At 47.8% G+C, this 16,519-nt stretch overlaps 1 long non-coding RNA gene across 2 annotated transcripts in view; it reads left to right on the plus strand.

The window, feature by feature from the left end:
* LOC133774353 (uncharacterized) overlaps window positions 1-16,519 on the plus strand; it is a 98,770-nt gene that overhangs the window by 61,362 nt on the left and 20,889 nt on the right. The window contains exon 3 of one of the 2 annotated variants that reach the window (XR_009868061.1): window positions 7,017-7,137. This is a non-coding gene — a long non-coding RNA (uncharacterized LOC133774353). The remainder of the gene's footprint in view (window positions 1-7,016; window positions 7,138-16,519) is intronic. The other variant, XR_009868060.1, reaches the window with a different exon arrangement.

Genomic DNA, 16,519 nt, shown 5'->3' on the forward strand with positions numbered 1-16,519 from the left:
TTACCAAAAAAAAAAAAAAAAATGAAAGGATATAAATATTACAGGTGATATTTGGACAAACTTGGGATTTTAGAGCCCTTTTTTTTTCCCTCAAATTCTGGACCTACAAATATGCCAGATGATCAGTGTAGCCACATAAGGGGGCCCCAGACAAATGAACTATTTCTAGTGAAAGCAGAAAATTCAGACAGAGGGGCAAAGAAATTGGAGACGTGGGCTCTGCTACTTTGACTTCTAGAAAAGCCTCAGAAGTCGCTGCTGACCCTCCTAAACCCCAGAACTCAGCTTGAGAGGTGCTGTTCAGACATCTGGCAGAGCCAAGACACTGTGCACCTGCGTCACTCACAGGTCACCTGGAAGGTCAGAAATGATCTAATATTGTACAAGTTCTAGTAACAGAGAATGAAATGGTGACCATATCTAATTGCCTGGAAGAGTTTAAAGCTTTTGTAAATAAATATCTTGATTCTATACTGAAAATTCAAACAGCCCTCAGGAAGTTACCCACAAGGCATACACAGAGGGGAGTGTGAGCGAGCCAGCCCCCCAGGAGTGTTGCATGGGCCCTCTCGCACAGGAGAAATAGAAAAGCTCAGAGAAGTGACTGTTTCCAGGAGAAGCTGAGAAAGATCACTGCTTCTAGCAAGCATGAAATTCTGGGCCGAAAGCAAGCTGAGGGTGAAGCCTGTGCCTTCATCATGCCAGGTGCTGCCCGGACAGAGCCCTCTCCGGAAAGCCCACTGCTGCTGCCCACGAGGGAGGCTATTTCTAATACAGGGGACCCTTGGGTTTTGCAAATTAGAATTAAGACAATTTGAAATCACGCAGTATAAAATAATTACTAAGGTCTTCATGCATTAAATGGAAAGAATGCAAATTCTGAAATGGCTCCAGCAGTGATAAGACTCTGTTTCAGTGAGGGTGTGGGAGGCATTGGTGAAGTGGGCTTGTGCTGTCTCTGTCCTGCTGCTGCTTTTGGATGATGAGCAGAAATACCTGCTCATTCTCTCTTGGTCTTGATCCGGCTGGAACTAAAGGAGCTGTGCATGACATGATGTCTTTCAAAGTGTCTTCTTCATGAAGTGCTGCCGCCTGTGCCTTCTGGAAGAGGCTGAGCTGTAGGGAATGATGGAATGAGGAGGAGAGAGGAGGCTCCATAAGCCCTCTTGTCCTAAGCAGTTAGGGTAGGGAGTGGGTTGGCTAATGGCAGATGTTGTTTATAAATCTTTTTTTTTCTTTCTTGACATACAGAGTGGACAGTGAGAGAGAGAGACAGAGAGAAAGGTCTTCCTTTGCCATTGGTTCACCCTCCGATGGCTGCTGTGGCCAGTGCGCTACAGCCGGCGCACCGCGCTGATCCGAAGCCAGGAGCCAGGTGCTTCTCCTGGTCTCCCATGGGGTGCAGGGCCCAAGCACTTGGGCCATCCTCCACTGCACTCCCGGGCCACAGCAGAGAGCTGGCCTGGAAGAGGGGCAACCGGGACAGAATCCGGCACCCCGACCGGGACTAGAACCTGGGATGCCGGCGCCGCAGGCGGAGGATTAGCCTAGTGAGCCATGGCACCGGCCAAGATGTTGTTTAAAGAGGTATACACATCAAACTTATCTTTTAAAGTGAAATAACTGTGCTTTTCTTTGCCAAGCTTTTACAAGGCTTTTAGACTTTTTAAAAATAATTTATTTTATTTATTTGAAAGAGTTGGGGGGGGGGGTCTTCCCTCCACTGGTTTACTCCCCAATTGACTGTAACAACCAGAGCTGAGCTGATCCAAATCCAGGAGCCAGGAGCTCCATCTGGGTCTCCCACATGGGTGTGGGAGCCCAAGCGCTTGACCCATGCTCTGCTGCTTTCCTAGGTGCATTAGCAGGAAGCTGGATCAGAAGTGGAGCAGCTGGGACATGAATGGGACCCCATATGGGATGCTGGCACTGCAGGCAGAGACTTTAATCCACTGTGCCACAGCACTGGCCCCCAGTAACTTACTTTCATTAAATCATTTTAAAATATTCAATACACTGTCATAGAAACAATTCTTGCATTTTGTATTTACATTTCAATTACGTAATCATCTTTTTTTGAAAGTATATTATCATTCATGATATTGCTCTCTCTTTTTTTTTTCTTGTTAAAGATTTATTTATTTATTTGAAAGTCAGAGTTACACAGAGAGAGAAGGAGAGGCAGAGAGAGAGAGAGAGAGAGAGAAAGAAGGTCTTCCATCCACTGGTTCATTCCCCAGTTGGCCACAATGGTCAGAGCTATGCCAAACCGAAGCCAGGAGCCAGAAGCTTCCTCTGGGTTTCCCACTCGGGTGCAGGGGCACAAGGACTTGGGCCATCTTGCACTGCTTTCCCAGGCCATAGCAAAGAGCTGGATCAGAAGTGGGACAGCCAGGACACAAACCGGCACTGCAGGCATCGGCTTTACCTGCTACGCCACAAGGCTGTCCCCCATCATCATTATCTTAATTTGCTAGTAGTGATGACAAGTTTAACTGGCATGGGACATGCTAAGGAACAGGCAGCCTGAGTCTTGGTGAGTATAGAACTCAAGAGTTGGCAGCCACAGAGAGTTCCAGGGAGCAGCTGCCCGGGGGAGAGGCCCAAGTCCACGGGCATCCATAGGCCCATTGCTCGGCAGCCATCAGGGTTCGTTCCCTGCTTGGTTATGTGCTCAGTTAGCAAGTGTCTTCTTTCCCATCAGTTTGATGTAGGTGAGCTCAGAAATTCCTGGCTGCCTTGCTCTGGCAGTAAGCTAGTGAAGGTCCTACCTTTTCCCTGAGTGAGGTTCCTCCAAAACTGTGTCCTCACAAGTCCCTCTTGCCCAGCCCACTCCGTGCTGGGCGGATTCCTTGGGCCTCAGTGGATGTCCCTCTGGACCTCACATCCCTGAGATGTCTCCATTCTCTCTCCATGTCTGTGCACCTGCAGGCTCAGCGCTACCTGGACCACCCACCTGGCATTGCCCCTGGGCCTGCCTGGGCTGACAGCACACAACACCAGGGGTAGGGAACCTTTATTCTGCCAAGCGCCATTTGGATATTTATAACGCCATTTGTAGACCACTCAAAATTATCAACTTAAAACTTAGCCTGCGGTGGATTTATTGAATTTTGAGTCTCTCCTGCGGTTGCCTTGGGGGGACTGCACCAAATGACTTCATGGGCCTCACACTCCTGCCACAGGCACAGCTCCCAGCTGTTCCTGCATCAGCGTCCAGGAGTCTGGTCCCCCGCACACCTCTGGCAGGTGAGGCTTTATTGGTAAAGTATGGAGAAGGGGCACATCCAGCAATGCCGGCATCTTACCAGGGGCACCTGACACACGCCTCCCCGGTCACCCCGGGGCCACCAGCAGAGTCACCTTCCTCTCCGCCCCTGCTCCCAAGTCCTTCCAGCTCTGCCTGCTTATGCTCAGTGGTTTTCTCCGCTAGCTGGGAACCAGGCCCTGAGTCTTTCTCTCCCCTGGCTTTGCCAAAACATCTTTCAACAAAGACGGCATCTCTTCCTTTGTGCAGATTCTCTGCTAGCGAGAGAGGGACCCCCAGGGACCCCCGAACTTCCTTCATTCCATCCCTGGGGTTTGTTTGCTCTGCAGCGGGAGATTCTCCCCACCACCTCCAGGCAACCTCTGTCTCCCCAGCTGCGTCAGTCCAGCCCTCCGTTTCCTCCCAGTGGTCTTGCTAAGTCCTAAGCAGAATCCTTGGCCATTCCACATACTCTTAGGGAAACACAAAGGATCGTTCCTAAACTGTGGGCCACGCACACGTCTCTTAGACTCTGCTCAGAGAGCAGCCCATTCCCTCGGTTCTGACCCAGCGGACCCCCAGGAGGTGCATGGCCTGCCTCTCTCTCAGGCCCCTGAGCGATGCTGACGGCAGAGCAGGAGGAGTGGTAACCCAAGACATTTTAATAGTTTTGGTTTTGTTTTCTTTTGTGTGTTTAAAAAAAATCCTGAAGAATAACAAAAGCTTGATTTCACTGATATGACTTAGAATACTAAGTAAAAAGAATGAGTTAATTTAAAGAATTAATAAGCGGATGGTGGTGGAGATGGAGCGCCTGATGGGAAACATGGGGATAGGGCCAGTATTTCATGTTAAACTTCGCTTGAGATTCCCACCACCCAAAACAGAGGGCCACAGCTCAAGTCCTGCCTCCACTTCTGAACCCGCCTCCTGCTAGCGCACACCCTGGGAGGCAGCAGGTGATGGCGCAAGTCCCTGGATCCCTGCCACCCACGTGCGAGGCCGGGATGGGGTGCTGGCCTGGCTGTTGCAGGCGTCTAGGGAATGAAGCAGGAGATGGAAGTTTTCTCTTTTTCTGTTTCTCTCTGTCACTCTGCCTTTCAAAAAATTAAAATAAATTTTAAAAAGTTTTAAAAATTGTGAAGATGGCATCCATGACCAAGTTTGAGGATCAATGAGTAAATAATTGGGATGGCTTCTAGGAACATGACAGTCATTTTTTTTTTTTTTTTTAACTTCCAGGATGTTTCTTTTATGTATAACACTTCAGATTTTTATTATATAAGGTACTTTTTCTTTATACTAAATTTGAACATTTCATAAAAATAAGAAAATGGAAATGACTGAGCAAATACTATTGAGTGACCCCATTGTGAATACCTTGTCCACTGCCTTCCTGCTGCCCCTCTCTGGGTCCCTTCAGGCCCCCCACCCACTCCATCTACGTATGGGTTTGCTTGTTCTCTTTTTTCCTCCATACTTGTAAATTGTAAATATACTTTCCATGCAGGTTTATCACTGCTTTTAACTTAAAAAAAATATTTATTTGAAAGGCAGAGTTAGAGAGAGAGAGAGAGAGACAGAAACAGAGATAGAGATCTTCCGTGCGCTGGTTCACTCCCCAGATGGCCAAAATGGCCTGGGCTGGGCCAGTCCAAAGCAAGGAGGAGCTTCATCCGGGTCTCCCAGTGGTCACAAGGTCACAAACACCTGGGCCATCGGCCACTGCCTTCCCAGGCACATCAGTAGAGAGCTGGACCGGAAGTGGAACAGCCAGGACTCGAACTTGAATCCACTTGGGATGCAGGCACTGCAGACAGCGGTTTAACCTTCTGCACCGCTGCACCGGGCCCCACTGTTTTTAATTTTATAACACTTTATCGTGCCCTTAGAGGGTCTGAAAAATCACTGTAATGGTTTAACAGCATTCCAACATACAGCAACAGTTAAGAGCACATGGGCCACCCCGTGTCAGGGCCCGGCTCCGCCCCGGGTGATTATGTAAGCGCTCCATGCCTCTGGCTCCCCATCAGTGACTGGCGGAGGGAGCTCTTAAGACACAGAGTTGGAGAGAAACTGAGACAACACACCCAGAAAGTGCCTGGCTCAGAGTGAAGTACTCGAAAAGTTTGTGGACATTACTACTTCACAACGCAGTCCTTTGGTTTCGGTACTTTTTATTTTGGGGGGATGTTTGGGATTCTTACAGGACCTGATGCTGGAATAAGCAGAAAACCCAGGTACAGTACTGGAGGTGTGGCACTAGCTTGTATTCCCACTGATCCCAGGGCCTGAATGCTTTGGCTCCTTGGTGTTTACATTTCTCCTGTAACTAACTTTTTGGTTATTGTTCAAAATGTCTTCCCATTAGGCAGTCAAGTGTAGCTCAGTCAGCCGTGACGGTTCTCACACCAGAGGCGGGGGCTTCACGGATGGAGCCCCTTGCTCTGATGCTGAGACCACGGGGCACAGCCAACACAGGTGCGGCTCGTTCTCTCACACATGGCTCTCTGCCTGTGTCTCCTCCTCTTTACCACTACCAAAGGATATTTAGTCCCTGGGTTTGAAAAAGACGAGAATTACTGAACAAGCCTTGCCAAGTCCTAGGGCAGTAATTCTGAATTATTCTGCCTAAGAACCGGATGTGTCTTGATCAACCCTATCTGCAGGTCAGTCTTGGTCATTCTGTGGCCCTTCCGGGCTTGGTGTGAATTTTCTGATCTTGTGACTTGCGCTGTGCCTTGAGTCTTGAATCCTGGGACTCCCTTGCCGACAGGACTGCTGGGTCATGAGCTGAGCGTAGAAAACGCTAACACTCTTTGTGGCAGAGCATGCGTTTCCACCGGCGCCGTGCTGCTGTACCCCTGGTGGTCCCCCCTTGTCATTCTGTTCATTGCTGGGTCAGGTGCAGTCATGAGCCTCAGCTCTTGCACTCGGATCCCCACTGGGATGCTGCAGCCAAGCCAGCTCCTTCCGCAGTGTCCTCTGGACTGTGTTGTGGGACATCTGCTCCTGGGCCTGGAGTCTTCCTTGGCCCAGGGTGACAGGTGTATCCCACTGCCAACACCTTTATTGTCCCTGGTGACTCTGCTGCCGCCTGTGGCCTGGTTGCTTTCCCTGATCTCCTGGGATACTTCCAGTTGAGGTGTTGCACAGGGAGCCATGGTAACTAGCTGACTCCCCAAGTGGTTGGTGGGGTTTCTGAAAGCAGCCCTGGGGGCCTGCTCTTCACAGGACCTTTTGCCTTGACCAAGTTTCCTTAACATCCGCGAGCAGTGTACTGAAAGATGTCGGCACCGCTTCTGCTTGACCCTGCAAGAGGAAGTCCTTGGTTTTGCTGGTTTCGTGATACGTGGTGACGATAGGAGAGACTGCACACCATTGGGCAGACTTCTGGATAATAGGCCAGGGAGAGTTTCTCCACTGGTAAACATGCGTTTTCCCTTTGTAATAAATAAGAATCTGTCGAAATTGCTTGACTATGCAGTCCCACAGTGGTCCTTCATCCAATGGTTTTAGCTTCCATTGAATTTTGACCTAATAAGTAATTACTGTAGTAGTTGTAAAATGATAATTTCCTGTTTCTATTATTCCTTCTGCGTTTTTATTAGTCAGCATTTTCTGTAAAGACAAGCTTTCCCCTTTCTTCCTCCCCGTATAATGTATTTCTGATTTGTATGAATTCTTTGACGTTGTATAAAATTCAATGGGTTTAATCAATTCCTGTCATTGTTCATTCTGACGCTTGGATGGTTTTGAATTTGGCCAGCAGGAAACCTTTCAAGTTGGTCGATAGGTTTTGGATGAAGACTGCACTCAGCATCTGAACTTCACTCAACAGAAAAATGTGCTACATGCGTGTTTCACGGATCCTTAGATGAGCCCGTGAGGTAAGGACTGTTTATATTTTATTGGGATATTTTATAATTCAAGATTATTATAAAAGTCCTGACCTATAGATAGTAATGTACCAGTGGGGCACTCAGAGCACTCAAGAATATTGACAAGGAGAAGGAAGCTCCTAGCAGGACCAGAACCAACATCTCTTTCATGTATACCTGGTGAAAATACTTTTGCTTTTAAGTAGATGAACCAGAGCATCTCAGTGCATTTAACCAGTCCTCTAGTGATGTTAATCTGGATGGTTAGATACACATACACGAATGCCTGGCTAACTTTGTGCAGTGGAAGTTCGCAGCTGTCTGCCACTTGAGTGACTTGTCATCCACAGATGCTGTCGCTCTCCTTCGTAACGACATTCTGACACGCAGCTCAGGCTGAGCGCTCGAGGACAGGAACCACCTCCCGAACACCTGGGCTTCTGTTGCTGCCTCTGCTGCTGCTTACCAGCCTATTGGTCAGCTGTGTTTCTTCCTGAACCTGTTTGGGGTAACAGGACTTGTGATGGCAGCATTTAAATTAATTTAGTTAAACGCATTTTAGTCACTGTTATAAGTAGCGTAAAACTAGGAGAGCCGACTCAGCGCTGAGTGCTGTGGACGGTCTCTGCAATTAGCTGAGCACGCACGCCACAGTAGTCCTGTGTTGAGCACGGACTCCACAGCCAGTCCGCTGCACGGGCAGGGCTCCCAGCTTTCATGTGGCTCTGGGCTGAGGTTGCTCCTTCAGCACCCAGCAAGAGCCGGCAGAACTGCAGCCGTCCCATCTAGTAGGGACACACTTCTGTGTGGGTGACGGCTTTTTTCTTCACCTCTGAAAAATACTCAGCAGCTCAGTAGACATCTGCACAGTCAGCACCCAGAGGCCACAGTTGGCAGCTAGACTCCTCAGGTGTGGGGTGCGGGGGGCAGGATACACCCGGATGACCCCTGCTGTGCTCTGTCTTCTGGGTGAGCGGGGAATGCAGAGGCAGCCGCACCCCAGCTTCTGACTCAGCTCCCATGTCTCTAGACCATGCACCAGCCAATGGGGACCCTCTTCTCAAATAGTTCCTTTCCTCTACCTGAATTGTCTTTCTCACCACGCCCACACCAACTCTGTTGAAATCCTTCCCATCCATCAAGGCGCCAGGTCAAATGTCACTGTTGACATTGAGTTCTCCCGCAGGTCACTAGGAGCTGTGCTATTATTTGTGCTCGCCTCCCTGTGCTCCTGGGGGCAGGCACTAGGGTTGATTCAATTTGCATCTCCTGCAGTACCTTGCCCAGTCAGCACCTCCCACACAGGAGGTGTTTAACCTTTACATAATTGTTTGATGGCTGTTCCTTGAATTGCCGAAGTTCTCACTCTAACCAAATGGTGCGGTGCTGGAAGACCTTAGGAAATATTTTTAGGAGCTAAAAGGTACTTATATTTGAAATGAAAATATTCTACTCTAAACCATGAAATTCTCTGAGCTGAAACATAATGCTTAGAATTCAGACTATTTGACTTCCAGAGATGTTTCCCTATGCATGCTATAAATAGACTTCATGTTTATTCCAAGGCAATTTTTATTTATTGAGCACTAAGAAAAATATTACTCTTCTTGTATTTTCTTGACACTTTTAAATCTTTCAACATTTTTGTCTCATATTGCTAGTTTAATTAGTTATTAGAGAATCAGTACTCTTAAAAATTATTTGAGACTATGTTTACTTTTCGGGGGCATTGAGAAGTCAAATTCGGAATCCTGAAGATTGATTCTTCAAACACATACAGGCAACTACTCCTTCCGTACATGGCATTTCTATAATTTATTATTGATAATTCTCTAATGATAGACGCATGCCTCCTTGCATCCCTGCCACAAAGCTGGGTGGCGGGCTGAGGAACGCACACTGGAGAACGAACCCTGGTGACTTCATCCTGCCGTTCACGACGGGCTGTGACATTGACAGCATCCTGGATCACTCAGCATCCTCCCCTCCCCCTTCATTTCCCAAGTACTTTGTTCTCTTGGGGCTGAGGAGCAGTTCAAGGTGGGCTCAGTGCATTAAATATGCGTGTGGTTGACTGCAGCACCAGGATGGAACACACTAATGATCTTCCGAGTCAGGCTTCATCGTTCCCTCTTGCTTGTGCAGCACGCCCAGCCAGCCCGTGATTGGCAGGCGCAGTCCCGAGTCCCCATCTTGCTCCTTCTCCATGCACCATCCCACAAGGAACGCACTTCTTTTAGGTGTAAGGGCAGTTTCCCTCAGTTGTGGTCATCAGGTGCAGATTCAGGGCCCCTGGAGAGGACAAAAGAGAGAAAGAATGAAGTTCTGCTGATTTCAGACTAGCTGGACTTCGCTGCTTAAGGCCAAGCTGCCGGTGCTGGGTGAGAGCAGAGAAGGACCCGGGCACTACCTCCATAATTCTGGCAACACTGTGCGAACAGAGACCTGTTCTGACTGGTTCATCCCGAAGCCTTGCAGCAGAGACTTCAGGCCTTCCGGGATACAGAAGAGGTGACCAGGGTTTGTTTCTTTGGCTCAGTGCCTTTTCATAGAAAGTTGGGAATTTAGGTCTTAAATCCAGCTTTTTGTGACCTTGGGATTTTCGCATAGCTCTTGTGATGCAGGGAGGTAATTCCACGTGAAGTTCCTTCTTTCTGTCTAGAATTCACCTCCCACACATGTGCAGCTGTCCCGCTCGCTCACTGCCTGCAGGTCTGCTAGAAGACTTTCTGCTTCTCAGTGGAGGTTGCATGTTATGGGGAGAAGTGGTCGACCAGTTGCAAGACTATCTCCATCTTGGTCCTAGCTTCATCCTCCCCAGAACACGCATCACTACCCGAATGCTTACCTGTGTCTTGGTTTATAATCCGTCTCTCTCCACCACTCGAAGCTGCAGGAGGGCAGAATGTGTGTGTTCTGGCCAGGACTGCATCACCAGCTCCTAGAAGCTGTCTGGCACCCAGCAGGCTCTCGGCAAACACTTGCTCAATGCAAATGAGTGGGTTTGGCTCCCCCCCCCCCCCTTTCCTTACTTTCCCCAGTCATCTTCTCAAGACGTAAATCTGATCACATTACTCCTATATTTATATATCCTCAGTGGCACCTCGTTCCTACCGAATAAATGTGAATGCCTAAACTCGGCTTACAGAATCCCAGCTCACCTCCCAATCTCTCCTCTTACCCCACGTGTCCCAGAAACAACCACTCCAGGCCACCCAGCGCTGCCCAGACCTGCCCTGCGCGCTGCTCTCTGCGAACACTCCTGTTTCTCCGCAGTGCCCGTCCGCCCTTCCTCCCTACCTGGGTGCCTCCTGAGCGTCAGTGTGTCAGGACCCAGTTGACATTCGGGCTCTTCTGGGAAGTGTTCCTTCGCTATCCAATGCAGACTTGGCTTATTCCTTCCCTGGGTTGCTACTTTTATCACAGCACCAGTGACACAAAGCTATGATCTTCTACTCAACAGGAGCATTGGCCTTTGCCTTTCTTAGTCTCAGCCACTATGTAGGTCACAGAGGTACAGCCTAGCCTGGTAGTGAAGACAGAGCTGGTGCATAATCCCCACCACCCTTCCTTTATAAACCCAGCCATGCCTCAAAGCCAAGTCTGCCCCGGCTATGCCATAGGGACTTTTCGATAACTGGAAACACAATCAGCATTGAGCCCTAGTGAAGTCTACAGGAACTGACACTTTGCAAGATTTTGGAGCACCTGTTAGATGCATGGGAGCCTCGTGGACCATCAGAGGCCAGAGTCCGAGGCCCTTTCCTTTGCACCAGTACCCCCATTTTCAAATACTGCTTTTGAGTGTAACTGCTTCATTGCCGTTCTTTCTTGTATGTACAGTTATCCGCTCATGTGCCAAATTAGATGCCTCCACGTGATTTGGGGATATAAAAGATGAATTGAAGACCCAGGTATTTAACTTGGGGAACCTAAACTTCATGCGTGAAAAAGAGAGAGAGAGGCCGGTGCCGCGGCTCACTAGGCTAATCCTCCACCTTGTGGCACCCCGGGTTCTAGTCCCGGTCGGAGCACCGGATTCTGTCCCGGTTGCCCCTCTTCCAGGCCAGCTCTCTGCTGTGGCCAGGGAGTGTAGTGGAAGATGGCCCAAGTGCTTGGGCCCTGCACCCCATGGGAGACCAGGAGAAGCACCTGGCTCCTGCCTTCGGATCAGCGCGGTGCGCCGGCCGCAGCATGCCAACCGCGGCGGCCATTGGAGGGTGAACCAACGGCAAAGGAAGGCCTTTCTCTCTGTCTCTCCCTCTCACTGTCCACTCTGCCTGTCAAAAAAATAAAATAAATAAAAAAATAAAAATTAAAAAAAAAGAGAGAGAAGGAAAAAAGTTCATCTGAGGTGAGGCTAAAAACCTGTACAGAGAAGTTAAAGGTACTGTGTACAAAGCAGCAGCTTGCAGTTTTTCAGCTTCTAAATATATTATTTAGTCTTCAGGGAGTAAACAACAAGCAAGGAAAGTTGGAGTGGAATGCACTGGGAATTGTTTCATACTTGATTCTGGAAAAGGATTAAAAGGACTTGGCTGAGAATGGAGCGATTTTATCATGGCGGAGGACGCTGTGGAAGCAAGGTCATAGGATACAGCTGAGGACTCTGGCCGCCCTAACTCGCATCAGCAGTCAACACACTCTGTGTGCCGTGCCCATCAGCGGGGAACAGTGTTTGAAAGGAAGATGTAAATCTTGCATCCAGGCTACATTTTGCAATTCTTTTCTGTAAAAAAATATTTCTTTCTCAGCTCATCCAGGGATGAGAGTGATGGTGAGAAGTAGCCCCCACATTATCGCATCCTTACTGCACAGATGGCAGGGGAAGCGGCAGCAGCCACCGTGCAGAGGCCCCAGGTCGCTGCTGGGCGGGAGAGGAGTGGCCCACGGGCCCCGCACATCCTTAATGTTGGAGTCTCCTCCATCGCACCCGGCTCCCCCAGGCAGCCTCTTCTGCACCACTCTGACCGTGGAGTTCAGTCTCCCCCGCCCATCCTTTCCCGCCTGCTGAACCCATCCTCTTCGTGATGAAAGACCGTGAAATGTGCGTGGCAAAGTGCTGCTCCTCCTGCCAGCACCTCACCTCCCTCCTCAGGAGAAGAGAAGGCCTGGTTTTACCGGGGCACTTGGTGCTCAGCTTGAAGTTCCCATTTCCGCACTTCCTTCGCAACAAGGTGTGGCCTAGCGTCCAAGTTCTGGCCACCAGGACGGGAGCAGAAGCGACATTTCCAGGTTGTCTCCAGAAGAGGAGGGAGCACCATTTTGCCAACTGGAATGCAGCCTAAGTGGTGGGTTGTTCTGAACCAGGTGAGCCCAGGCATAGCAAAAATAGAAAGGAGCTCGAGCTGCCGGTAACCTCTCAGAGTGCAGAAGCCCACTAGCTCAGTCTACAACCTAAGAGCAGAACTGTGCCGGTGTGTAAGCCACTGCTATGCACAGCAGCAAACCGATCCCTGAGCTTGCCCATCCCTTCACAAAGGGACCCGCCCACCAAACACATTTCCATTGTTGTTTTGCAACTCCTTCCATAACCTTCACCCTTCATACTCTGCACACGGGGAACTCCCTACGTTCCCCCAAGCTAGCCACGCCCTTTGGTGGCCTTGTCGGTACATGCTGTTCTCTCCAGCTGCAATATCTCAACCTGCTGAGCCTGCACCCGACACCCAAGACCTACCTCAAATGTAGCATTGTTAACCTTGTACGTGATCGTCAGTTTCACCTTCTCAGTAACGTCTTCTCTACCAGGTCCTCCACATTCACTCTCCACCCTTCCTGTTCTGCCCCTGCCAATGGCTACAGGCTCTTCAGCCCAGAGTCCCTCGTCTTCTGACTTCCACCTGCGTGTGCCAGTGCAAGTCAGCAGACTGGAAGATCAGAACAAAGAAGATGTGAGCTGGGGCTGGTGCTTATGTGTCTAGGAAAGCAGTAGAAGATGGCCCAGTGCCTGGGCCTCTGCACCCGCATGGGAGACAGGAAGAAGCTTCCGGCTCCTGGCTTCAGTGTGGCCCAGCCCTGGCTGTTGTGACTCTCTAGGGGGTAAACCAGTGGGTGTAAGATCGCTCTCTGTAACTCTACCTTTCAAATAAGTAAGTAAATCTTTTTTTGAAGACGGAAGGTATTTATTTTCTTCTCTGCCAGGCCATGGTTTGGTAGATCTCCGGTTCCTCCTCACAGGGCCAGTTCCTCCCTTGCAGCCCCTCCGCACGGCTGCAGGTCTCACCAGGCGGGGCGGTGACACTTCTTGCTGTTGTTAGTCTGTGTGCTTCCCACGTGTTGTGCTTTTCTGAATCCTTCCCATGAGTCGTAAACGTCTCCAGCACTTATATCTCTAAAAGTTTCCTTCCTGAGTGCGCCTGCATTCCCTCCTGACACCTGGCCTGTACCGCGTCTCCTTAGACTGGCACGCACTCACTGTGACGGCCTCAGATGCAAAAACCCAGGCTGAGACTCTTGTCCGTCCACAGTGCCTCCTTCAGCATCTGGCTCATAATTTTTGCACAGGAGCTTTTCATAGAGTAAAACTCATTTCTGTCCACTCAAGACTCTAGAGAACTTCCCAAAGAAGAGGACTCAACTGCTGGCATCATTTGGCTTACATTTATTTACACTGTGCATTTACTCTCTCTTTAATTCCAAATAAATGTAAAATTCTTTGTACTTTTCTTTTTTTTTAATTAAACTTTTATTTAATGAATCGAAATTTGCAGAGTACAGCTTATGGGTTACAATGGCTTCCCCCTCCCAAAACTTCCCTCCCACCCACAACCCTCCCCCTTCCCGCTCCCTCTCCCCTTGCAATCACATCATGATTCATTTTCAATTCTCTTTATATACAGAAGATCAGTTTAGTATATATTAGGTAACGATTTCAACAGTTTGCCCCCATATAGCAACACAAAGTGAAAAAAATACTGTTGGAGTACTAGTTATAGCATTAAATAAGAGTGTACAGCACATTAAAGACAGAGATCCTACATAATATTTTTTTTAAAAAAATTAATTAATTTTCTATGCCATTTCCAATTTAACACCAGTTTTTTTTTTCATTTCCAGTTATCTTTATATACAGAAGATCGATTCAGTATATAATTAGTAAAGATCTCATCAGTTTGTACCCACGCAGAAACACAAAGTGTAAAAATACTGTTACAGTACTAGTTATAGCATCACTTCACATTAGACAACACATTAAGGACAGATCCCACATGGGATATAAGTACACAGTGACTTCTGTTGCTGACTTAACAATTTGACACTCCTGTTCATGGCGTCAGTAATCCCCCTAGGCTCTAGTCATGAGTTGCCAGGGCTATGGAAGCCTTTAGAGTTCGCTGACTTTGATCTTATTCCGATAGGGTCATAGTCAAAGTGGAAGTTCTCTCCTCCCTTCAGAGAAAGGCACCTCCTTCCCTGATGGCCCCATTCTTTCCACTGGGATCTCACTCGCAGAGATCTTTCATTTAGGTCTTCTTTTTTTTTTTTTTCCCCCATGGTATCTTGGCTTTCCATGCCTACAATACTCTCATGGGCTCTTCAGCCAGATCCGAATGCCTTAAGGGCTGATTCTGAGGCCAGAGTGTTGTTTAGGACGTCTGCCATTCTATGAGTCTGCTGTGTATCCCACTTCCCATGTTGGATCTTTCTCTCCCTTTTTGATTCTATCAGTTAGTATTACCAGACACTTGTCTTGTTTGTGTGATCCCTTTGATTCTTAGACCTATCCGAGCCATCGAATGTGAACTGAAATTGATCACTTGGACTAGTGAGATGGCATTGGTACATGCCACCTTGATGGGATTGTATTGGAATCCCCTGGCACATTTCTAACCCCACCATTTGGGGCAAGTTCTATTGAGCATGTCCCAAATTGTACATCTCCTCCCTCTCTTTTTCCACTCTTAAATTTAACAGGGATCACTTTTCACTAAGAATAATTGTGTGTTAATTACAGAGTTCAACCACTAGTACTAGAACAACAACAACAACAAATACTAAAAAGGATAAAGTATTACATTGTACATCTAGAGTCAGGACAAGAGCTGATCAGTTCATTGTTTCTTATAGTGTCCATTTCACTTCAACAGGTTTCCCCTTTGGTGCTCAGTTGTCACCGATCAGGGAAAACAAATGATATTTGTCTCTTTGGGACTGGCTTAATTCACTCAGCATGATGTTTTCCAGATTCCTCCATCTTGTTGCAAATGACTGGGTTTCATTGTTCCTTACTGCTGTATAGTATTCTATGGAGTACATGTCCCATAATTTCTTTATCCAGTCTACTGTTGATGGGCATTTGGGTTGGTTCCAGGTCTTAGCTATTGTGAATTGAGCTGCAATAAACATTAATGTGCAGACGGCTTTTTTATTAGCCAAATTAATTTCCTTTGGGTAAATTCCAAGGAGTAGGATGGCTGGGTTGTATGGTAGGGTTATGTTCAGGTTTCTGAGGAATCTCCAGACTGACTTCCATAGTGGCTTAACCAGTTTGCATTCCCACCAACAGTGGGTTAGTGTCCCTTTTTCCCCACATCCTCTCCAGCATCTATTGTTGGTAGATTTCTGAATGTGAGCCATTCTCACCGGGGTGAGGTGAAACCTCATTGTGGTTTTGATTTGCATTTCTCTAATTGCTAGTGATCTTGAACATTTTTTCATGTGTCTGTTGGCCATTTGGATTTCTTCTTTCGAAAAATGTCTATTGAGGTCCTTGGCCCATCTCTTAAGTGGGTTGTTTGTTCTGTTGTTGTGGATTTTCTTGATTTCTTTGTAGATTCTGGTTATCAACCCTTTATCTGTAGTATAGTTTGCAAATATTTTTTCCCATTCTGTCGGTTGCCTCTTCACTTTCCTGACTGTTTCTTTTGAAGTACAGAAACTTCTCAATTTGATGCAATCCCAAATGTTAATTTTGGTTTTGACTGCCTGTGCTCCTGGGGTCTTTTCCAAGAAGTCTTTGCCTGTACCTATATCTTGCAGGGTTTCTCCAATGCTCTCTAATAATTTGATGGTTTCGAGTCGTAGATTTAAGTCTTTAATCCATGTTGAGTGAATTTTTGTGTAAGGTGAAAGGTATGGGTCTTGCTTCAAGCTTCTGCACGTGGAAATCCAATTTTCCCAGCACCATTTATTGAATAGGCTGTCCTTATTCCAGGGATTAGATTTGGATCTTTGATCAAATATAAGTTGGCTGTAGATGTTTGGATTGATTTCTGGTGTTTCTATTCTGTTCCATTGGTCTATCCATCTGTTTCTGTACCAGTACCATGCTGTTTTGATAACAACTGCCCTGTAGTATGTCCTGAAATCTGGTATTGTGATGCCTCCGGCTTTGTTTTTGTTGTACAAGATTGTTTTGGCTATTCGAGGTCTTCTGTGTCTCCATATG

This window comes from Lepus europaeus, chromosome 15, assembly GCF_033115175.1.
Source record: "Lepus europaeus isolate LE1 chromosome 15, mLepTim1.pri, whole genome shotgun sequence".
Classification (NCBI taxonomy): domain Eukaryota; kingdom Metazoa; phylum Chordata; class Mammalia; order Lagomorpha; family Leporidae; genus Lepus; species Lepus europaeus.